The sequence below is a fragment of the Musca autumnalis genome, unplaced genomic scaffold (assembly GCF_047663935.1).
Source record: "Musca autumnalis isolate F117 unplaced genomic scaffold, ASM4766393v1 scaffold_3, whole genome shotgun sequence".
Taxonomy (NCBI): domain Eukaryota; kingdom Metazoa; phylum Arthropoda; class Insecta; order Diptera; family Muscidae; genus Musca; species Musca autumnalis.
Window position 1 is genome coordinate 105395113 of NW_027411866.1, and position 24794 is coordinate 105419906.

The following is a 24794-nucleotide window of genomic DNA, read 5'->3' on the forward strand; positions in this document are numbered from 1 at the left end:
ACCGAAAATGTAAGAAACATAAACGGCACATTCCTCATAATCTTTGAAAAAAATGTGACTGTCAATGGTACACTATTCGCAAATAGAAACAACATTGATATGCGGAAACCAGGAACACCATCATTCCCCTCAATTATTATAAACAACCACAGTGAAATTTTAAGTTTGTCATCTATCCATCAGATGAACTTGCAAAACTTACAATATATTGGCGACCTTGAAAAAGATGCAAGAATGCGACCAATTTTAGTTGGCGGTGTTGTTTTTATGAGTATCGGAATACTCCATTTCATATTGTGCCTCGTCAAACGTAGGACAAAGATAAGAGAACAACAAAGATTTAAATCTGCCGTAGCAATGGCTATAAAGAAGACCGAGGACGGCCTCCACTTAAGTGAGGGGGTAGTTAGCACATCCCTGCCGAACTAACAAACAACATTGTTGCTTGCTTGGCTGTGTTGTGTTCTTGCTAGGCTACATTGATGGAGTCGTGTTACGTCTAGTGGCGTGATCATGGTGTCAGCACTTTTTGTCTTTTATAACTTAAGTAGTTTAAGTAAAATAAGTTTTTGGATTTCAATAAAGAAACAGTTTATTTAAGCTCACCAAAAGACGAAGAAGTCTTTTATTGTTAACTTGTATATTCATTAAAAAAGCGTAAATGTTGTGTTGGGTAAAATACAAGTTTAACAACAAACAATGGCTACAATCACCAATAAGTAACAAAAATCAAAAATATGCTATTATTTAAAAAAATCTAGAGACAGATTGGTGGGTTTCTCTATTCTTTATGTTTTGCTCATTCCTTACACAATTGCGCCGCCTACATACAATTGCGTTTTAAGTGCGCCACCAACAATAGCGTCGCAAACTAACATGCATTTATTAAGGTAGATGCATCAGCAATCAGTTATAACAATGTCAAAAAGATTTTGCAAAAATAAATAACTTCGTACATTTTCGTAGCACGACCTCATTCCGAAATTATTGTTCAATGTATTATTCAAACAATTCAACAGATATTCAATACTTTTCATTCATAATTTTGTTTTTTTTTTTTTTAATTTTCGTTTGAAGATAAATATTAATTTTTGGTCTCTACCTTTATGAGTGCTGTTGATAAAATATTGGTCTGTTCCTTTACTTTTGAAAATGGTAAAACCGGTAAAAAGTAGCAAAAGTTGTGAACTGCTCTCATATGAATTGTGTAGTGTCAGAAGTAAAGGATCGAGTAAAAAGTGGTAAAACTTGAAGATTCTTGCACGTAAAGGAACAGAGCTTATGTTAGATTACCGGTTATTTTTCGAAATTATCGATAACAACGATTTTTCCTTCTCGATCGAGTTCCATCATACCAATATTTTTCCGTGTCGACATTTTAATTACGAGTAAATTCTCGATCGAATCGAATCTCATAATTAGGCCCCAGGTTGTCTGCAACCAATTGATTTCCCCTGCGATCTCGGGGCATTTGCTTCATTTCATTAATGTCATTCTAACGACTTCAACTTTCCCAACGGCATGGAAAGTATCTAATATTGTTCCTATTGTTAAGAAGGTAGCTGTTCATGACCTTAACAATTTTCGACATATCTCTATATTGCCAGTTTGCTCCAAAATTGTGGAATACTGTCACAAATTTCAGATATCTTCCTTCTTGGATACTAATTCTTCCCTTCACGATGCACAATGTGGCTTTCGTAAAAATAGAAGTTCAGCGTCTCTCCTGCTTGGTTTAACGGACCGTGTACGGGCCAATTTCGGAGGTACGAAACTCTCTGTCTTGGTTGCTCTTGATCTGGAGAAAGCTTTTGATCGTGTCGATCATGCGTTGTTGCTAACCAAGCTCAGTGATTTGTATGGTTTCTCTAACAGTGCTTGTAAGCTCCTCATGTCTTACCTAATGGATAGAAAGCAAGTCGTATGTGCTGGTGGGAGGTATAGCGGTATTCTTAGAGTCCCCCAAGGATCGGTTTTGGGTCCGCTTTTGTTTATACTGTACATTAATGATTTATTTCCCAGATATTTATCAGTCCTTCAGTCAAAGATTGATTTGGTAATGGCTGTATTGCACACTTCGATGTCAGATACCGAGTTGAACATCAATCCGTCAAAGAATAAAGCCTTATGTTTCTCCTCTGTTCCAGTTCATGGTCTAACCTTGCAATATGGCAACACACTTGTTTAGTTTGTTCACGAGTTGTGTGTTCTTGGTACATTGTTAGATGACAAACTAACTTTTAACCGCCATGTTGATACGGTGGTTTAAAAAATAAATTTTTCTCTAAGATTTCTTTATGGCACAGATCTTGCTTTGCATATTAATGTGAGATATCGTCTTGCCCATAGTCTAGTTATACCCACTGTGTTGTACTGCTTGGAGGTCTATACTGGTGCTACTCAAGGTGTAATTGACGTAGTTACGCTTGCGAATTATAGAGTAGTTCGCTATGTTTACGGTGTGAACAGACGTGTTCACATCACGTCTTATGTCGTTAAATTTCTAGGAGTCTCTTTTCCCAGTTATATCCGACTTCGATTACATTTATTTTTTATAAGATGATTCGCAACCAATGTCCTAAATTTTTAACGTCTTTGTTCAATTTCTCCTCCTTTGCTAGAAGAAATCAATTGAATATCTCTAGTGCTGCTTATCTAATGGATAGATCATTCCAAGTAAGAGTAGCGCGTCTTTATAATGTTTTGCCCAACCATTTAAAGGTATTCAATATATCACCGGCAACTTTCTCAAGACATCTTATGCATCACTTATGGCCCCGGCACATACGGTACGTTGTGCGTTGCGTCAAGCGTTAAAAACAACAACCACATGAAAAAAATGTAAGTGATGCCAAGTTTGTTCATGAAGTTTTCATGTGGTTGTTGTAACGCGACGCACAACGTACCGTATGTGCCGGGGCCATTAGAGTGTTTAGATTTTCCATCGTTTGATGAACGTCAGATTGGAATGTTTTCCTTTTTTCAATGATCTCATTTTTAAGTGTCAGCTAATCTTTATATTATTTTAGCATATTGTTACGGAATTAGATTTAACTAATCTCCGTGTAGACATTGTTTTATTCCCCAGTACGATTTGTACCAAATAAAACAGGGTTCGTTTTAGATTACGTTTCTACAATGCTTTATTTACTTTGTTACACTTATTCGGAATTGACTTTAATTACTAAGCACACAGCTTGTCTCTAGTTAGCACGCAGCACTTCTTTAACCGATCTGTTTAGTTCAATGATTGAAACACAACTAACTCGTCATTGCTAGTTCCCCTGTATTTATACTCCAAATTCTCCCTGTTCGAGAGTCCTCTAGAACATGTCTGGCAACACCTCGAATCTGTACAACGAACACACAGACGCACATTCGCACTAATGGGTACTTTACACGATATGTTTTTTACATATGAGCTGTCACTTTGCATATATATTTTGTATAGGAGAAGTGACAAGTCATATGTAAAAAACATATCGTGTAAAGCACCCATAAGCGAACAACCAGACTCACATACATGGGGGAAGATCAATACAAATGGACAAACACACTAGTGACGTAATTACAACAACAAACAAATGCAAGAAATAAAGAAGTAACAAACTAAGGCGGCCATCAGACCATCTGCTTTTTTACATGTATGTTGTCACTTTGGATATACTAATATACAGAACAGCTGATTCATACATGTGAAAAAGCAGATGGTCTGATGGCGGCATAAACGATAATTACATGATTATGGCAAAACAAAACAAAAGCACATTAATGAAAGGTAAAGAACTAGAATGATGAAGAGATTTGTACATGGTAGTTGTTGTTGTTGCTTAAATAAATTAACTTAAACCTATCAGTTACATTCGTAACAATATTAAGTCTGTCTGGTTACTTTCCCAGCAAGAATTGTCCAGCAAGAACTTTCTCAGAGATTAAGGGGTTTTTATTCTCTTTTGCTAGAAAATTGTAAAAAGTAAACAGACACTTCCCAGCAAAAACCAGCAAGCAATCAGCTGACTTGCCAAAACAGAACAATTTGTCCGCCAACAAAGGAAGCAAACACGTTGTATTTTATTAAAAATAAAAAAGAAAATGAAACAAAAAAGTATTTTTCCACTTTCCAATTTGTTCTCCATAAATCAATACAATTAGACTATGTTATTTCCACAATAAAATTGTTTTTAATGTTCACAAACATAAATCAACAAAAAACTAAAAACGGCTGATTGTTTTCAGGAAGAAGAAGAGCTTGCAAGTGCTTGCTAGAAGAAATTTGTCCAGCAAGAATTTGCAAGCTCTCAGTGAAAGAACTGTCAAAATGTCTCTCTCGAATCGCTCTCTTTTGCTGGTTTTTTGTGTTATCAGACGACTTCCAGCAACAATTGGTACAAATTGTTACAAATTTTAGGGTAACCAGACACAGCTATTATTTTCTATAGTTTATTATAGGTGTGTCTTTTTACGTGATAATTTGTAATAATTATTACGAAATGTTACTAAATGCTGTCTTTTTACACAAAAGTTCAGTAAAAGAGAGCGAAGTGAGAGAACAATTTTGACAGTTGTTTGCTGAGAAATTGCCAAAAGTTGCTGAAAGAATTTTTCCCAGCAACATTTAGCAAGTTCGATCAGCTGTTTTTTAATCATCTGCTAATGTCAGCTGACCATTAGCTCAATGTTTATCTTATTTTTGAGGAAAAATACTATAAAAATTACATCTCGGGTTTATTTATTGATTATTTTATTAATATGTAAATTATTTTTTATTTGTTTTGCTTAAAATTGAAGAACTTTTTCATTGCTTTGGAGTTATTTTTTCGTTCATGCATTGGCGCCAATGTTTTTGTTTTGGTTATCAACTGTTATCTTGCTAAAGATTACTAAATGCTGTCTTTTTACTTTTTTCTCTATTTTCGTATAAAAGAGTAAAATCTATCCTACTCTCTGAAAAGAAGTTACTGAATAATTATTACTGAAAAAGTAAAAAGACACAACTTATGTTTTATTCTACTACACACTGTTACGTGGGCCTACATTCGGTATGGGGAGCGGTACCAATCGGACTCCGGCCAACACAGTCTTTTTTCCCTCGGGTGTAAGTCCCAACCCTGACATCCCATCCTGAGGCACGCAACAGTCTATACAAAGGTAACACTATACAAACAACAACACTAACAACAAGATGTTTCACCACCCTCTGGAAACCCGAAACCGATGGCTTGGAATCTGCCCACCCAACCTAGATCACATTATCCTTTCTTCCCCTATGTGACCCCATTACCCGCCCACATCACATCACTTACCTCGTCGTTAATCCTTCCCACTCAAATCTAACACATCATATTTGTTTTGTTAATCATAATATCAAGTCATTTTTTATTATAATCTATACTAATCCTAATACAAAATCAGTTTTATTGTTCAAATACAATGCAATACATATAAATTAAATCAAACAAGGAATATAAAAAAAATAAACTAAAAAAAAAAAAATAAAGATAAATTTAAAATAAAAATAAAACTGTCTCTTTTTGTTTTTACCAAAAATTGGAATATAGTGGCTTTTGCCAGTTCATATTATTCAAACGACAGGTCTAGTGACCAAATGAAATAAATCAATTAATGTCTGGAAATGTATTGTTTTAATTAAAGATACAAAAATCTCCACAACAATGAAAACAACCTTCAAACAGAAAGCATATAGTATGCGCAATATCGTTTTTTTTTTCTTGACTATTTTACCAGTCCACCCTAATACTCCCTAAAAGAGCTCTTTTTGGTTGATAAAAGGGGTATTAATAATTATGCTTTTCACCTTTTTGAAAGTTGAAACAAAAAAAAAACAGGATGTTACATACACATAAATATAAACATTCATAAACCTGGATATTAAATTATGATGAAAGTTATCAATGTCCATACAAGACGGAATGAAATGACTAATGAAATAACAGCTAAATAAAAAAATAGTATCCAAAAACTCAATATGAATTTAAAATCAATATAAACGTTATAAATGTCATTAAAGGTTTAAATGAGTAAATAAATGATCATATATATCGGATAAGAATAATTTAGTTTCGATAAATATGGAGGTAATTATGCCAGCAGCGGCCAAAATTAGGGTATAGGTAATGGACATTCGATTTTCTTCAATTCGCTTATAATCCTTATGTTTTCATCACTTTGTTGGAACAATTCTGTGGCATTACCATCCACACAGATTATTAATTGGATTTGACTGTATTGTTTGATACGTCCATATATGGCTTTTTTGGAACTTTCGGACACAATATCAAAAGAAGGTTGTCTGGACTACGTGTCCCAATATGACAAGTTAGGTGTCCTGAATAAATTGTTGCCTGGTGCTGATTCACGGTTGAGTGGATCGTATTGATATGATTTGTGGTGCGTGCTCCCTAGATGGCAGTAGGGAAGCTCGTATTATCGTATTGGTAAAACTGTTTCCTACCTTAATTGGATGGGTTCTGTCTTGGTTATTTTTAGTTCACTCGCTTTCCTCCAGGGATTGACGGACACAATATCGGATTCGGCCAGCCTACCCGAAATGTAAAAATTATTTAATTATATTTTCCCACTAATGTGAACTATTGGTTTAATCAATTTTACCTTGTAACTATTAGCCGGAATCTACGTTATATTCTGTGTCACGCTCAGAACCTTTTCACCACAATATCTCTGTCATTCACTCCTTGCCTAATTAAAACATTATATATGATATTACACAGGGTTTCTTTTTTTTTTAACGTAAAATCACTTTTCCTACCTCTTTTCTCTTTTTCGAGAGCAAATCACAATTTAGTCACTATGTTTTGTCAGGTTTTTAACCAAAAAAAAACTTGTTTTTCACTAATTCAAAAATCGTTTACTTTGAAGATCTAAGAGGTTTCCTCACCAGCACCATTTTACAAACTGAATTTTTCCCTTCAAAAACTCTCTTTTATAACCTCTCTATAGCAATGGCAGCTTTCCAAGGATCGACATTTTACCCAAAAAGGTTTCGCCATCCCTTTTTTATAAACCACTAATTGTCCCTTTCTTAAAATATTCAAACAATTCCTAATTTTGCACTCAAAAATATTAAGAGCATCGTTTTCCTCTCCACTGTTATTTAAGAGATTCGGTATTGCCCATGGTCGGTATTGCCGTACGTCTACCTTTATCCAACTTGGCACCACCTATTCGTATGTCATTAGCTCCAAGTGAATGCCACTACTTGACAGCTTATCATCAGCTGACATTTATTTATAAAGACAGAGGCTGTGTGGTTTGTATCGTTCCTCACTTTTTGTATTTTACATTTTACTAATCTATTTTTTTCTTTTAATTTCAGGATTTTCTCTTGTGGTAATCTGCACGAGCCCACCCAAACTCTCAGTGGATCAGCATATGATTCCTTGGAAAGGTATGCTAGTCCACTGATAGAGGAAGGAACTCGTGCATTTCCATCACATGAGGAAATTGTTTGCAATGACCTGGCCTAGCATACCCAGGCATTGCAAACAGCACATCGACATCCTGGGCTGACCAAAACCCCATAAATATTGTCCTCCCCACCAATGAGGCATGTAAATAAATAACCGCCACCCAGATATTCGTGGCCCACACCACTTTTCCACCAACAAACATTGGCCACCTGCAGCATGGCTAACTACACCTAGCATCCGTGTACTTACCCTTAGAGAGTGCTCCAAGGTGGCATAATTTATCTCGCCCTTCGCTCCACTTCATCATAATTGTGGGCTAACTATTTTTTATGTGGTTTTTGAGACCTCCACCAGGGCAGAAAGGTCTCGCCTTAAGGTACCCCCACGCAAAAATTTTTTTTGGGTACAGGTACGGACTTCGGTTCATCAGGGCCCCGCAACAAAACACCTACACTGACAAAGCATGCCGGAAGTGATGGTGTGCGACGGGCCTACTTATTGATTTAGATGGGAACCCAACGTGGGGAACTCCCACACCCTGAGAAATAGCCGGGCAATCAATTTAGGGAAGTATGACTTATTACTCTAGGCCAACTTCCAGTTACTTGGTGTGATCTTGTTATAATTTCAGGGGGTTTAGTATAATGGACCACAAACTAGCTGGCCTGTCGGATTTAATCTACGCCTAGAGAGTTATCACCGTCTGGGAAATACGATGGTGAGTTATGTGTGTATGAGTTATGTTTGTATACGATCGGTTATGGTGTAAAATATGTAAGTTGTAGAATCGGCTAAAAGTAAAAATCGAGGAGGTTTATAGTCAAAGGATTGTAGCATAGGGTAGGGGTATAATTGATAGGGGGTATAAATAGGTGGATGTATAAATGAGTGGGTGTATAATCGGTTAGGTGTAAAATTGGGACAATACGAACATCAAAACATCAGGTACTTGAATATCACAGATAGAAAATCGTTATATTGCACTATAAAGCTAAACTTACTACTATTAGGACGTCACAAACATTGATGTTTATCCTAATTGTATCACAGTTTAGTTTCTATATTGCATTCATTACGATTTTATATCCTTCACGTGATATATTCCAATTGGGCTTCCATTAAGGTTTTCCAGCTCATACATGTTATTACCTACGGGCTTTACAATCCGACATTTGATGAACTTTTTACAGAATTTTGCGTTCACATTTTTCGAAAAGTCGGATTGGACGATATTTCGACGGTATACCTCTTGTCCTGGTATAAATTTTACCACTCTTGCCCTCTTGTTGTACCTTTCTGAGCTCCTTGAGTATGCTTTATGTAGGTTTTCTTTAATTTTGCCTCTTAATAACTCCAGTTTCTCCGGCCTCTGCAACTCTTTCACCTCGTGATCCGTCATCGACATAAGTTTCCGGGCCAGATGGTAATCCTGGCCACTGGAAAACATATGGAATCCGAATAAGGCGAAGAATGGTGAGACTCCCGTTGCAGAGTGCACAGAGTTACGTAAAGCACATTCGATCTCAGAAAGATAAAGATCCCATTCCCGTTGGTCCTCGTCTAGATAGGTTCTTATCGCCGTGATGACGGACTGATTCACCCGTTCCGACGCATTGGATTGCGGGGAATAGAAAGCTGTCTTTAAATGTTTAATTTTATACCGTTTAGTCATTTCTTGAAAAGCTTTGGAAGTGAATTGGGCCCCATTGTCGCTATGTATGACTTCGGGGACACCAAATTTGTGATATATTTCTTCTACTAGAAATTTTATTACGTTGGCAGTCGTGGCATCCTTCATGGCCTTTAAAAACGTAAATTTAGAAAAATGATCAACCACTATAAAAATATATGCATTGCCTTTTTTCGATCTAGGATATTTTCCAAGAAAATCGATGTATATTTTCTGAAAAGGGCGATCAGTTGTCACCTCTTTTCCTATTTGGGGCATAAGATGTTGGTTACTAGACTTCACCTCTTTGCATATTTGACAATTTCGAATATATTCTCTAACTTGGGTTGCCATGTTTGGCCAATAAAAGAATCTTTTTAGTTTTTCAAGGGTTTTAGCGATACCTCCATGACAAGACGTAGGAGATTTATGCGTTTGGTCTATGATTTCGTGGGTAATACCACTCGGGATCCATAATTTCCATCTTATATCTTCATCACAATCTTGATTTGGAAGATGTTTTTTAAAAATCATGCCGTTTTCTAACTTGATGTCAGGCAATTTTTCCGAGTTTTCTTGGACAGTTTTTATCAAGTCAAGATATTCCTCACTTTCAAACTCAACGGTTTCAAAGTCAAGATAATCGGATATATTAAGTTCCTCGATATGCTCTTCGGTGGGGGCTCTAGATAACATATCGGCTACCACATTTTCGGACCCTTTTCTATGCATGATGTCGAAATTGTATGACTGAAGTTGAAGGGACCATCGAGCTAGCCGACCACTCAAATCCTTCAAAGACATTAACCATTTCAGTGACGCATGATCTGTGATTACCGTAAACGGCATCATTTCCACGTATGGCCGGAACTTCCTTATTGCCATTACCGCTGCCAAGCATTCCTTCTCGGTCACGCTGTAATTGCGTTGACACGAGTTAAGCTTCTGCGAGTAAAAGGCAATAGGGTGTTCCTCCTCCTTATCATTAAGTTGGTATAGAACAGCCCCTATACCATACTCGGATGCATCGCACTGAATATAGAAATGTTTTGAAAAATCTGGGTGGCGGAGCACAGGAGCAGATGTGAGGGCCTTCTTCAGATTATCAAACGCTTTTATGGCTTCCTCGCCCATCTCAAACTTCTTGTTTTTCATAAGGGTATCCGTTAAGGGCGCAGATAAGGTGGCGAAGTCCTTGATGAACCGGCGGTACCAGCCCGCGGTTCCAAGGAAACTTCTCACCTCTCGAGGATTACGAGGTATTTTAATGTTCCTTATAGCCTTGACCTTATCTGGGTCCGTTTTCAGCCTGCCTTGTCCTATGATGAACCCTAAATATTTTAATTCTTTAAAGCAGAATTGAGACTTTTTCATCCCTATGGTCAAGTTTGCTTTTTTGAGACACACCGCGACTTCATTTAGAAGTCTTAAGTGTTCTTCAAAGTCGCTCGAGATTACTAGAAGGTCATCTAGATACATAAAAACATTTTCTCTGAGACGCTGAGGAATGACCTTGTCCATTAACCGGCATAAGCGCTGCGCTGCGTTACAGAGCCCGAACGGCATTACCCTGAACTGGTATAATGGCCGTCCAGGAACTGTAAACGCAGTGCAGGCTTTGCTATCGTCGTCGAGTTCAATTTGCCAAAAGGCGAATTTCAAATCGACGCTACTAATGAAATAGGTCTCATCTATTCTACTCAGAATGCCATCGATGTTTTGAAGAGGGTATGCATCTTTAACGGTCAGTTTATTTAACTTCCTAGCGTCCAAACAAAATCTATTTTTGCCAGGTTTCCTGACCACTGTCGTTCTATTGCTCCATGGACTTTCCGACTCTTCAATTACGTTTAGCCGGAGCATACTGTCAACCTCTTCATATACAATCGCCTGAACCGCCGGGGACAAAGGATAATGGCGATCCTTTACAGGTTCTGCCCCTTCGATCAGTTTGATCGAATGCTTTTCTAAATTTGTTTTGCCAAGACCCTTTTCCTCAAACGTATCAAAGTTCCTAATGACATCATCTAATCTTTTCTTTTGTTCTGGCGACAGTTCATGGGGATTCAATTTATATGGTTCATCATCTACTATGTCCTTTTGTAGTTTTTCCATGTTTATTTCATCAACCCCAATAACTTCCGGTGCTAAATTATACTCCTTCCAGAAATCCACTCCTAGATATACCTCCTGTTCCAAATCTGGACAGAGATAAAAATCCAGTTCTTGAATTATATTTTTATATTTAATGGGCAAGCTCACCTTTCCTAATATTCTATGCTGGTGACCAGCTGCGGTTTTGACCGTGGTAAATACGGGTCTTAAATCTACCTGAATTAACTCCACAAACTCTCGGCAGCCTTTTCCTAAAACACTGACCGAAGCCCCAGTGTCGAGTAAACCTACTTTCTTGATCCCTTGGATTTCTACTTCGGCATATACCCTTTTGTCGTCTATCATATCGATTCTCTTTACCGATTCCACTATCTTTTGAATCTCCTTCTTCTTTCCTTTAAACTTTTTACGGGTCTTATAGATTCTGGAATCCTCAAAATTGGCTAGTTTATCATTTCCCATAATTCTGTTGCGGGCCTCTTCATAATTTTGTTTTCGCACCTCTAAAGGCACATAATGTCTCACTTGAGGGTTAAAGTGCTCATTATTGACTACTGATAGATTTTGCAATATTGAATTTGGGGTTTGAATTGAAGACTTTTCTAAAATTTTAGTTACTTTCAGGGGTTCTCCGCTGGACGTGGCCCCCTTTGTTCTCCACGCCCCTGCTGCGGTTTCCCGACTGGCAAATACTACATTTCGGCGTTTTCGTGCCTGGATTGCCGCATTTGTAGCAGAACAATGCCCTCTCTGCTGCGTCGCAGTCTCGGAATACATCGCCAGGTTTATTGCAATTCCAACATGTAATATTGGCGTTAGGTTTCCTTCCCATTTGTATAGCATCAACTTCTCCAATATCGTTTCCCATTCCATAGTTATCATATGGACATTCATGGAAGTCGACGTTGACTTCGTTAACCTGCCTTATGGGACGATTTGGTGGAAGAACAGCCCTATTATCACGCCTAAGGAAAATCTTTTCCCCCTCATTACATTCAATCCTTAGATGTTCTACCGAACTCACTGGGATTGGGTACACGATTCTACTAATGTTCTCCCTTATATTCCTTTTCAGGATCTTAATCATGTCGTAATCTGAAATCGGCTGGACAAGTTTGGTTCTAATCTGACCCATAGTGTGGAAGAAATTGTCAATGGTCTCATTGGGTTGTTGTTTACGTTGAACCAGTTCGGTAACAATTTCGAAATTCGACTTGGAACTCTGATATTGGCTCAATAGGCTAAATTTGAGATGTTCCCAATCATGGTGTTTATTTGTCTTTTGGAACAACCAATACCAGGATTCCGCACGTCCTGACAACAGAAGTGGGAAGTCACGGATTACCTCCGACCAAGGAATATCATATTGCTTCTTAAAATATTCGAGACGATAAACAAATTCTTCTACTCCCAGCCCTGTTGAGCTGCCATCAAATTTTAGACCGAATTTGTTTATCCTGACACTGGTTTTTGGGTCAAATGGAGCCTGGCGATTAATATTTGCATTTGTTTGCGACTGATGATTCCTATTAAGAGATTGTGGTCCCATGGGGTTATTCTGAGGAATTTCCGGTACGGCCAATGCATTGGAAGATGTCGGAACTTCGGAATTTAGATCCCTATTGTGGGTCTCGGTTCCCCTAATGTTTCCCTGTAAAGGTGTTTGAGAAGCTAGTGGGATCAAGGATGTTGAGTTACCATTGTTCCCGACAGGTTGTTCTATCGGAGTGCCGTTTCCTACTGGCCTATTTTCTCCTCCAGATTTTCTCTCATTTCCTGCCCTATTATTTCCCTCCGTTACTGCCTTTGTTAACTCTATTAATGATCTCCTTATCTCATCCATTTCATCTTTCAGATCTTTTATCTTATCTTCTATGAGACGATCTCCCACGTCTTGGTTTTGGGGTCCCTTACCTGCTGCATTGTTTGCTGATTGTGGACCTCCCGCAAGACCCTGGAGGAAGACGGGTCCCAAGGAGTTGGAAATGGGTGAATTAACATTGATTGTGCGGGATAAGTCCCTAATCTGGCCATCATTTGTAGGATTACTTCCTTCCGATTCTTCCATTTCTTGGTTAGTATCGTCTCTTTTCTTTTTATTGTCAATAATAATAGATCTATTAATATCAAACACCGTAGGTCTATCCCTTTTCCTGCTCTTGACCGAGTTCCTGCACTCATTACCTTTCCAGTACCAGAAGTTAAAAAAAACGTAATTGGAATCTATTCAAAAGTGGGTTTAAGTCACTTTCTATCTTCCTACTAAGTATATTTTCTATTTCTAAACTCTGTTTCTTTTCAATTATATATCTTTATAGGAGGATTATTGACGAGATGTGATGTGTGCGGTGATCTCTAGCCTTCAAACGTGGTTTCCAATGGTGGTGATACATAAAACAGACTAACACAAATTTTGAACAAAAAATTATACTATTTATATATGACCTGATATGTCGACTTCGCGACCCTATCATTCGACTCAACTTTGTATGATACTACATCCCTAGAAGTGCTCTAGAGTGGCTATCCACATATTGGGTCGGTTCACATAAAAATACCAAGCTGAAACTAACATTTGTAACATTCCCAAAACATACATTACAACTACCTGTAGGTCCCATCGTGCCCTGTAGGATAATACGTATTTTGGGTTTGAATAAGTCGTTCCTGTGCCTCAGTCGCGACCCTCCAGAGTATACCATTCCATACAACATTCTAGCTCATTGTCCAGAATGGATATGACATGATATCCTCCGTCGGATTTAACTTCGGCTGGAAAAGTGGGTCTATTGATAATGCTCTATTGGGCTATTTCCTAGCGTTTCGGTGACATACACTAACAAATTCTAAACATTTTCTTGGGCGCCATATTGTTACGTGGGCCTACATTCGGTATGGGGAGCGGTACCAATCGGACTCCGGCCAACACAGTCTTTTTTCCCTCGGGTGTAAGTCCCAACCCTGACATCCCATCCTGAGGCACGCAACAGTCTATACAAAGGTAACACTATACAAACAACAACACTAACAACAAGATGTTTCACCACCCTCTGGAAACCCGAAACCGATGGCTTGGAATCTGCCCACCCAACCTAGATCACATTATCCTTTCTTCCCCTATGTGACCCCATTACCCGCCCACATCACATCACTTACCTCGTCGTTAATCCTTCCCACTCAAATCTAACACATCATATTTGTTTTGTTAATCATAATATCAAGTCATTTTTTATTATAATCTATACTAATCCTAATACAAAATCAGTTTTATTGTTCAAATACAATGCAATACATATAAATTAAATCAAACAAGGAATATAAAAAAAATAAACTAAAAAAAAATAAAGATAAATTTAAAATAAAAATAAAACTGTCTCTTTTTGTTTTTACCAAAAATTGGAATATAGTGGCTTTTGCCAGTTCATATTATTCAAACGACAGGTCTAGTGACCAAATGAAATAAATCAATTAATGTCTGGAAATGTATTGTTTTAATTAAAGATACAAAAATCTCCACAACAATGAAAACAACCTTCAAACAGAAAGCATATAGTATGCGCAATATCGTTTTTTTTTTCTTGACTATTTTACCAGTCCACCCTAATACTCCCTAAAAGAGCTCTTTTTGGTTGATAAAAGGGGTATTAATAATTATGCTTTTCACCTTTTTGAAAGTTGAAACAAAAAAAAACAGGATGTTACATACACATAAATATAAACATTCATAAACCTGGATATTAAATTATGATGAAAGTTATCAATGTCCATACAAGACGGAATGAAATGACTAATGAAATAACAGCTAAATAAAAAAATAGTATCCAAAAACTCAATATGAATTTAAAATCAATATAAACGTTATAAATGTCATTAAAGGTTTAAATGAGTAAATAAATGATCATATATATCGGATAAGAATAATTTAGTTTCGATAAATATGGAGGTAATTATGCCAGCAGCGGCCAAAATTAGGGTATAGGTAATGGACATTCGATTTTCTTCAATTCGCTTATAATCCTTATGTTTTCATCACTTTGTTGGAACAATTCTGTGGCATTACCATCCACACAGATTATTAATTGGATTTGACTGTATTGTTTGATACGTCCATATATGGCTTTTTTGGAACTTTCGGACACAATATCAAAAGAAGGTTGTCTGGACTACGTGTCCCAATATGACAAGTTAGGTGTCCTGAATAAATTGTTGCCTGGTGCTGATTCACGGTTGAGTGGATCGTATTGATATGATTTGTGGTGCGTGCTCCCTAGATGGCAGTAGGGAAGCTCGTATTATCGTATTGGTAAAACTGTTTCCTACCTTAATTGGATGGGTTCTGTCTTGGTTATTTTTAGTTCACTCGCTTTCCTCCAGGGATTGACGGACACAATATCGGATTCGGCCAGCCTACCCGAAATGTAAAAATTATTTAATTATATTTTCCCACTAATGTGAACTATTGGTTTAATCAATTTTACCTTGTAACTATTAGCCGGAATCTACGTTATATTCTGTGTCACGCTCAGAACCTTTTCACCACAATATCTCTGTCATTCACTCCTTGCCTAATTAAAACATTATATATGATATTACACAGGGTTTCTTTTTTTTTAACGTAAAATCACTTTTCCTACCTCTTTTCTCTTTTTCGAGAGCAAATCACAATTTAGTCACTATGTTTTGTCAGGTTTTTAACCAAAAAAAAACTTGTTTTTCACTAATTCAAAAATCGTTTACTTTGAAGATCTAAGAGGTTTCCTCACCAGCACCATTTTACAAACTGAAATTTTCCCTTCAAAAACTCTCTTTTATAACCTCTCTATAGCAATGGCAGCTTTCCAAGGATCGACATTTTACCCAAAAAGGTTTCGCCATCCCTTTTTTATAAACCACTAATTGTCCCTTTCTTAAAATATTCAAACAATTCCTAATTTTGCACTCAAAAATATTAAGAGCATCGTTTTCCTCTCCACTGTTATTTAAGAGATTCGGTATTGCCCATGGTCGGTATTGCCGTACGTCTACCTTTATCCAACTTGGCACCACCTATTCGTATGTCATTAGCTCCAAGTGAATGCCACTACTTGACAGCTTATCATCAGCTGACATTTATTTATAAAGACAGAGGCTGTGTGGTTTGTATCGTTCCTCACTTTTTGTATTTTACATTTTACTAATCTATTTTTTTCTTTTAATTTCAGGATTTTCTCTTGTGGTAATCTGCACGAGCCCACCCAAACTCTCAGTGGATCAGCATATGATTCCTTGGAAAGGTATGCTAGTCCACTGATAGAGGAAGGAACTCGTGCATTTCCATCACATGAGGAAATTGTTTGCAATGACCTGGCCTAGCATACCCAGGCATTGCAAACAGCACATCGACATCCTGGGCTGACCAAAACCCCATAAATATTGTCCTCCCCACCAATGAGGCATGTAAATAAATAACCGCCACCCAGATATTCGTGGCCCACACCACTTTTCCACCAACAAACATTGGCCACCTGCAGCATGGCTAACTACACCTAGCATCCGTGTAGTTACCCTTAGAGAGTGCTCCAAGGTGGCATAATTTATCTCGCCCTTCGCTCCACTTCATCATAATTGTGGGCTAACTATTTTTTATGTGGTTTTTGAGACCTCCACCAGGGCAGAAAGGTCTCGCCTTAAGGTACCCCCACGCAAAAATTTTTTTTGGGTACAGGTACGGACTTCGGTTCATCAGGGCCCCGCAACAAAACACCTACACTGACAAAGCATGCCGGAAGTGATGGTGTGCGACGGGCCTACTTATTGATTTAGATGGGAACCCAACGTGGGGAACTCCCACACCCTGAGAAATAGCCGGGCAATCAATTTAGGGAAGTATGACTTATTACTCTAGGCCAACTTCCAGTTACTTGGTGTGATCTTGTTATAATTTCAGGGGGTTTAGTATAATGGACCACAAACTAGCTGGCCTGTCGGATTTAATCTACGCCTAGAGAGTTATCACCGTCTGGGAAATACGATGGTGAGTTATGTGTGTATGAGTTATGTTTGTATACGATCGGTTATGGTGTAAAATATGTAAGTTGTAGAATCGGCTAAAAGTAAAAATCGAGGAGGTTTATAGTCAAAGGATTGTAGCATAGGGTAGGGGTATAATTGATAGGGGGTATAAATAGGTGGATGTATAAATGAGTGGGTGTATAATCGGTTAGGTGTAAAATTGGGACAATACGAACATCAAAACATCAGGTACTTGAATATCACAGATAGAAAATCGTTATATTGCACTATAAAGCTAAACTTACTACTATTAGGACGTCACAAACATTGATGTTTATCCTAATTGTATCACAGTTTAGTTTCTATATTGCATTCATTACGATTTTATATCCTTCACGTGATATATTCCAATTGGGCTTCCATTAAGGTTTTCCAGCTCATACATGTTATTACCTACGGGCTTTACAATCCGACATTTGATGAACTTTTTACAGAATTTTGCGTTCACATTTTTCGAAAAGTCGGATTGGACGATATTTCGACGGTATACCTCTTGTCCTGGTATAAATTTTACCACTCTTGCCCTCTTGTTGTACCTTTCTGAGCTCCTTGAGTATGCTTTATGTAGGTTTTCTTTAATTTTGCCTCTTAATAACTCCAGTTTCTCCGGCCTCTGCAACTCTTTCACCTCGTGATCCGTCATCGACATAAGTTTCCGGGCCAGATGGTAATCCTGGCCACTGGAAAACATATGGAATCCGAATAAGGCGAAGAATGGTGAGACTCCCGTTGCAGAGTGCACAGAGTTACGTAAAGCACATTCGATCTCAGAAAGATAAAGATCCCATTCCCGTTGGTCCTCGTCTAGATAGGTTCTTATCGCCGTGATGACGGACTGATTCACCCGTTCCGACGCATTGGATTGCGGGGAATAGAAAGCTGTCTTTAAATGTTTAATTTTATACCGTTTAGTCATTTCTTGAAAAGCTTTGGAAGTGAATTGGGCCCCATTGTCGCTATGTATGACTTCGGGGACACCAAATTTGTGATATATTTCTTCTACTAGAAATTTTATTACGTTGGCAGTCGTGGCATCCTTCATGGCCTTTAAAAACGTAAATTTAGAAAAATGATCAACCACTATAAAAATATATGCATTGCCTTTTTTCGATCTAGGATATTTTCCAAGAAAATCGATGTATATTTTCTGAAAAGGGCGATCAGTTGTCACCTCTTTTCCTATTTGGGGCATAAGATGTTGGTTACTAGACTTCACCTCTTTGCATATTTGACAATTTCGAATATATTCTCTAACTTGGGTTGCCATGTTTGGCCAATAAAAGAATCTTTTTAGTTTTTCAAGGGTTTTAGCGATACCTCCATGACAAGACGTAGGAGATTTATGCGTTTGGTCTATGATTTCGTGGGTAATACCACTCGGGATCCATAATTTCCATCTTATATCTTCATCACAATCTTGATTTGGAAGATGTTTTTTAAAAATCATGCCGTTTTCTAACTTGATGTCAGGCAATTTTTCCGAGTTTTCTTGGACAGTTTTTATCAAGTCAAGATATTCCTCACTTTCAAACTCAACGGTTTCAAAGTCAAGATAATCGGATATATTAAGTTCCTCGATATGCTCTTCGGTGGGGGCTCTAGATAACATATCGGCTACCACATTTTCGGACCCTTTTCTATGCATGATGTCGAAATTGTATGACTGAAGTTGAAGGGACCATCGAGCTAGCCGACCACTCAAATCCTTCAAAGACATTAACCATTTCAGTGACGCATGATCTGTGATTACCGTAAACGGCATCATTTCCACGTATGGCCGGAACTTCCTTATTGCCATTACCGCTGCCAAGCATTCCTTCTCGGTCACGCTGTAATTGCGTTGACACGAGTTAAGCTTCTGCGAGTAAAAGGCAATAGGGTGTTCCTCCTCCTTATCATTAAGTTGGTATAGAACAGCCCCTATACCATACTCGGATGCATCGCACTGAATATAGAAATGTTTTGAAAAATCTGGGTGGCGGAGCACAGGAGCAGATGTGAGGGCCTTCTTCAGATTATCAAACGCTTTTATGGCTTCCTCGCCCATCTCAAACTTCTTGTTTTTCATAAGGGTATCCGTTAAGGGTGCAGATAAGGTGGCGAAGTCCTTGATGAACCGGCGGTACCAGCCCGCGGTTCCAAGGAAACTTCTCACCTCTCGAGGATTACGAGGTATTTTAATGTTCCTTATAGCCTTGACCTTATCTGGGTCCGTTTTCAGCCTGCCTTGTCCTATGATGAACCCTAAATATTTTAATTCTTTAAAGCAGAATTGAGACTTTTTCATCCCTATGGTCAAGTTTGCTTTTTTGAGACACACCGCGACTTCATTTAGAAGTCTTAAGTGTTCTTCAAAGTCGCTCGAGATTACTAGAAGGTCATCTAGATACATAAAAACATTTTCTCTGAGACGCTGAGGAATGACCTTGTCCATTAACCGGCATAAGCGCTGCGCTGCGTTACAGAGCCCGAACGGCATTACCCTGAACTGGTATAATGGCCGTCCAGGAACTGTAAACGCAGTGCAGGCTTTGCTATCGTCGTCGAGTTCAATTTGCCAAAAGGCGAATTTCAAATCGACGCTACTAATGAAATAGGTCTCATCTATTCTACTCAGAATGCCATCGATGTTTTGAAGAGGGTATGCATCTTTAACGGTCAGTTTATTTAACTTCCTAGCGTCCAAACAAAATCTATTTTTGCCAGGTTTCCTGACCACTGTCGTTCTATTGCTCCATGGACTTTCCGACTCTTCAATTACGTTTAGCCGGAGCATACTGTCAACCTCTTCATATACAATCGCCTGAACCGCCGGGGACAAAGGATAATGGCGATCCTTTACAGGTTCTGCCCCTTCGATCAGTTTGATCGAATGCTTTTCTAAATTTGTTTTGCCAAGACCCTTTTCCTCAAACGTATCAAAGTTCCTAATGACATCATCTAATCTTTTCTTTTGTTCTGGCGACAGTTCATGGGGATTCAATTTATATGGTTCATCATCTACTATGTCCTTTTGTAGTTTTTCTATGTTTATTTCATCAACCCCAATAACTTCCGGTGCTAAATTATACTCCTTCCAGAAATCCACTCCTAGATATACCTCCTGTTCCAAATCTGGACAGAGATAAAAATCCAGTTCTTGAATTATATTTTTATATTTAATGGGCAAGCTCACCTTTCCTAATATTCTATGCTGGTGACCAGCTGCGGTTTTGACCGTGGTAAATACGGGTCTTAAATCTACCTGAATTAACTCCACAAACTCTCGGCAGCCTTTTCCTAAAACACTGACCGAAGCCCCAGTGTGGAGTAAACCTACTTTCTTGATCCCTTGGATTTCTACTTCGGCATATACCCTTTTGTCGTCTATCATATCGATTCTCTTTACCGATTCCACTATCTTTTGAATCTCCTTCTTCTTTCCTTTAAACTTTTTACGGGTCTTATAGATTCTGGAATCCTCAAAATTGGCTAGTTTATCATTTCCCATAATTCTGTTGCGGGCCTCTTCATAATTTTGTTTTCGCACCTCTAAAGGCACATAATGTCTCACTTGAGGGTTAAAGTGCTCATTATTGACTACTGATAGATTTTGCAATATTGAATTTGGGGTTTGAATTGAAGACTTTTCTAAAATTTTAGTTACTTTCAGGGGTTCTCCGCTGGACGTGGCCCCCCTTTGTTCTCCACGCCCCTGCTGCGGTTTCCCGACTGGCAAATACTACATTTCGGCGTTTTCGTGCCTGGATTGCCGCATTTGTAGCAGAACAATGCCCTCTCTGCTGCGTCGCAGTCTCGGAATACATCGCCAGGTTTATTGCAATTCCAACATGTAATATTGGCGTTAGGTTTCCTTCCCATTTGTATAGCATCAACTTCTCCAATATCGTTTCCCATTCCATAGTTATCATATGGACATTCATGGAAGTCGACGTTGACTTCGTTAACCTGCCTTATGGGACGATTTGGTGGAAGAACAACCCTATTATCACGCCTAAGGAAAATCTTTTCCCCCTCATTACATTCAATCCTTAGATGTTCTACCGAACTCACTGGGATTGGGTACACGATTCTACTAATGTTCTCCCTTATATTCCTTTTCAGGATCTTAATCATGTCGTAATCTGAAATCGGCTGGACAAGTTTGGTTCTAATCTGACCCATAGTGTGGAAGAAATTGTCAATGGTCTCATTGGGTTGTTGTTTACGTTGAACCAGTTCGGTAACAATTTCGAAATTCGACTTGGAACTCTGATATTGGTTCAATAGGCTAAATTTGAGATGTTCCCAATCATGGTGTTTATTTGTCTTTTGGAACAACCAATACCAGGATTCCGCACGTCCTGACAACAGAAGTGGGAAGTCACGGATTACCTCCGACCAAGGAATATCATATTGCTTCTAGTGTTGGGCAATCTCGTTCATTGAGCGGATCGATCTTTTTCATTCCGTTCACCAAAAAGATCCGGGTCGTTTACTTCGTTCGTTGGCTCTTTTTCGTTCAACAATACATTTGACTGTATTTTTTTCTTTTGAAGTCTTTCGTTCTCTGCTGCATATGACTCCGTCGTTCTTTTCACCGAATCGTTCTTTTGAAAATGTTCGTTCACGAATGACACAACTGTTGTGTTACTTGCTTGTTTGTGTGCTAATGGGGGTGGTTTTGTTTCTGAACGTAGTGGTGGTGGTTTTGATATGAAAGAACCAGATGAACGAATGATGCAAAAGAAAGATATGACCGAGATGTGCTACTGAATGAGGTGAGTTACTGAGCGAGAGTAGCTCTCTGAATCATTGTTTGTTTTGTGTGGAAATTTGTGCTGCTTCAGCTAACGCAGCGTTTGTTTAGAGTTTGACTGCAAAACCAATGCTGCTAATTTTGTAAGCAGCAATGACTCGTCCATCGGGGATCTAAATGAACGATATAAAAGAATGAGCTGGATACGGATCCGTTCGTTCTTTTCACGGAATCGTTCCTTTGAGCCGGTTCGTTCATGAACGACGCAACTCTAATTGCTTCTTAAAATATTCGAGACGATAAACAAATTCTTCTACTCCCAGCCCTGTTGAGCTGCCATCAAATTTTAGACCGAATTTGTTTATCCTGACACTGGTTTTTGGGTCAAATGGAGCCTGGCGATTAATATTTGCATTTGTTTGCGACTGATGATTCCTATTAAGAGATTGTGGTCCCATGGGGTTATTCTGAGGAATTTCCGGTACGGCCAATGCATTGGAAGATGTCGGAACTTCGGAATTTAGATCCCTATTGTGGGTCTCGGTTCCCCTAATGTTTCCCTGTAAAGGTGTTTGAGAAGCTAGTGGGATCAAGGATGTTGAGTTACCATTGTTCCCGACAGGTTGTTCTATCGGAGTGCCGTTTCCTACTGGCCTATTTTCTCCTCCAGATTTTCTCTCATTTCCTGCCCTATTATTTCCCTCCGTTACTGCCTTTGTTAACTCTATTAATGATCTCCTTATCTCATCCATTTCATCTTTCAGATCTTTTATCTTATCTTCTATGAGACGATCTCCCACGTCTTGGTTTTGGGGTCCCTTACCTGCTGCATTGTTTGCTGATTGTGGACCTCCCGCAAGACCCTGGAGGAAGACGGGTCCCAAGGAGTTGGAAATGGGTGAATTAACATTGATTGTGCGGGATAAGTCCCTAATCTGGCCATCATTTGTAGGATTACTTCCTTCCGATTCTTCCATTTCTTGGTTAGTATCGTCTCTTTTCTTTTTATTGTCAATAATAATAGATCTATTAATATCAAACACCGTAGGTCTATCCCTTTTCCTGCTCTTTGACCGAGTTCCTGCACTCATTACCTTTCCAGTACCAGAAGTTAAAAAAAACGTAATTGGAATCTATTCAAAAGTGGGTTTAAGTCACTTTCTATCTTCCTACTAAGTATATTTTCTATTTCTAAACTCTGTTTCTTTTCAATTATATATCTTTATAGGAGGATTATTGACGAGATGTGATGTGTGCGGTGATCTCTAGCCTTCAAACGTGGTTTCCAATGGTGGTGATACATAAAACAGACTAACACAAATTTTGAACAAAAAATTATACTATTTATATATGACCTGATATGTCGACTTCGCGACCCTATCATTCGACTCAACTTTGTATGATACTACATCCCTAGAAGTGCTCTAGAGTGGCTATCCACATATTGGGTCGGTTCACATAAAAATACCAAGCTGAAACTAACATTTGTAACATTCCCAAAACATACATTACAACTACCTGTAGGTCCCATCGTGCCCTGTAGGATAATACGTATTTTGGGTTTGAATAAGTCGTTCCTGTGCCTCAGTCGCGACCCTCCAGAGTATACCATTCCATACAACATTCTAGCTCATTGTCCAGAATGGATATGACATGATATCCTCCGTCGGATTTAACTTCGGCTGGAAAAGTGGGTCTATTGATAATGCTCTATTGGGCTATTTCCTAGCGTTTCGGTGACATACACTAACAAATTCTAAACATTTTCTTGGGCGCCATATTGTTACGTGGGCCTACATTCGGTATGGGGAGCGGTACCAATCGGACTCCGGCCAACACAGTCTTTTTTCCCTCGGGTGTAAGTCCCAACCCTGACATCCCATCCTGAGGCACGGAACAGTCTATACAAAGGTAACACTATACAAACAACAACACTAACAACAAGATGTTTCACCACCCTCTGGAAACCCGAAACCGATGGCTTGGAATCTGCCCACCCAACCTAGATCACATTATCCTTTCTTCCCCTATGTGACCCCATTACCCGCCCACATCACATCACTTACCTCGTCGTTAATCCTTCCCACTCAAATCTAACACATCATATTTGTTTTGTTAATCATAATATCAAGTCATTTTTTATTATAATCTATACTAATCCTAATACAAAATCAGTTTTATTGTTCAAATACAATGCAATACATATAAATTAAATCAAACAAGGAATATAAAAAAAATAAACTAAAAAAAAAAATAAAGATAAATTTAAAATAAAAATAAAACTGTCTCTTTTTGTTTTTACCAAAAATTGGAATATAGTGGCTTTTGCCAGTTCATATTATTCAAACGACAGGTCTAGTGACCAAATGAAATAAATCAATTAATGTCTGGAAATGTATTGTTTTAATTAAAGATACAAAAATCTCCACAACAATGAAAACAACCTTCAAACAGAAAGCATATAGTATGCGCAATATCGTTTTTTTTTCTTGACTATTTTACCAGTCCACCCTAATACTCCCTAAAAGAGCTCTTTTTGGTTGATAAAAGGGGTATTAATAATTATGCTTTTCACCTTTTTGAAAGTTGAAACAAAAAAAAAACAGGATGTTACATACACATAAATATAAACATTCATAAACCTGGATATTAAATTATGATGAAAGTTATCAATGTCCATACAAGACGGAATGAAATGACTAATGAAATAACAGCTAAATAAAAAAATAGTATCCAAAAACTCAATATGAATTTAAAATCAATATAAACGTTA

General features: G+C 38.2%; 3 long non-coding RNA genes across 3 annotated transcripts; 1 reads left to right on the plus strand and 2 right to left on the minus strand.

Annotated features, from left to right (window-relative positions):
* Positions 1-6349: 6349 nt before the first annotated feature.
* Positions 6350-6913, minus strand: LOC141396850 (uncharacterized). Its single transcript, XR_012411257.1, has 3 exons — positions 6788-6913; positions 6631-6717; positions 6350-6559 (listed from the first exon to the last, which is right to left on the minus strand). It is a non-coding gene; the product is annotated as an uncharacterized lncRNA (long non-coding RNA).
* Positions 6914-15429: 8516 nt separating this feature from the next.
* Positions 15430-16256, minus strand: LOC141396448 (uncharacterized). Its single transcript, XR_012411161.1, has 3 exons — positions 15867-16256; positions 15711-15797; positions 15430-15639 (listed from the first exon to the last, which is right to left on the minus strand). It is a non-coding gene; the product is annotated as an uncharacterized lncRNA (long non-coding RNA).
* Positions 16257-16340: 84 nt separating this feature from the next.
* On the plus strand, positions 16341-24240 carry LOC141397292 (uncharacterized). The gene is made up of 3 exons (XR_012411352.1): positions 16341-17245; positions 22786-23004; positions 23070-24240. It is a non-coding gene; the product is annotated as an uncharacterized lncRNA (long non-coding RNA).
* Positions 24241-24794: the final 554 nt, after the last annotated feature.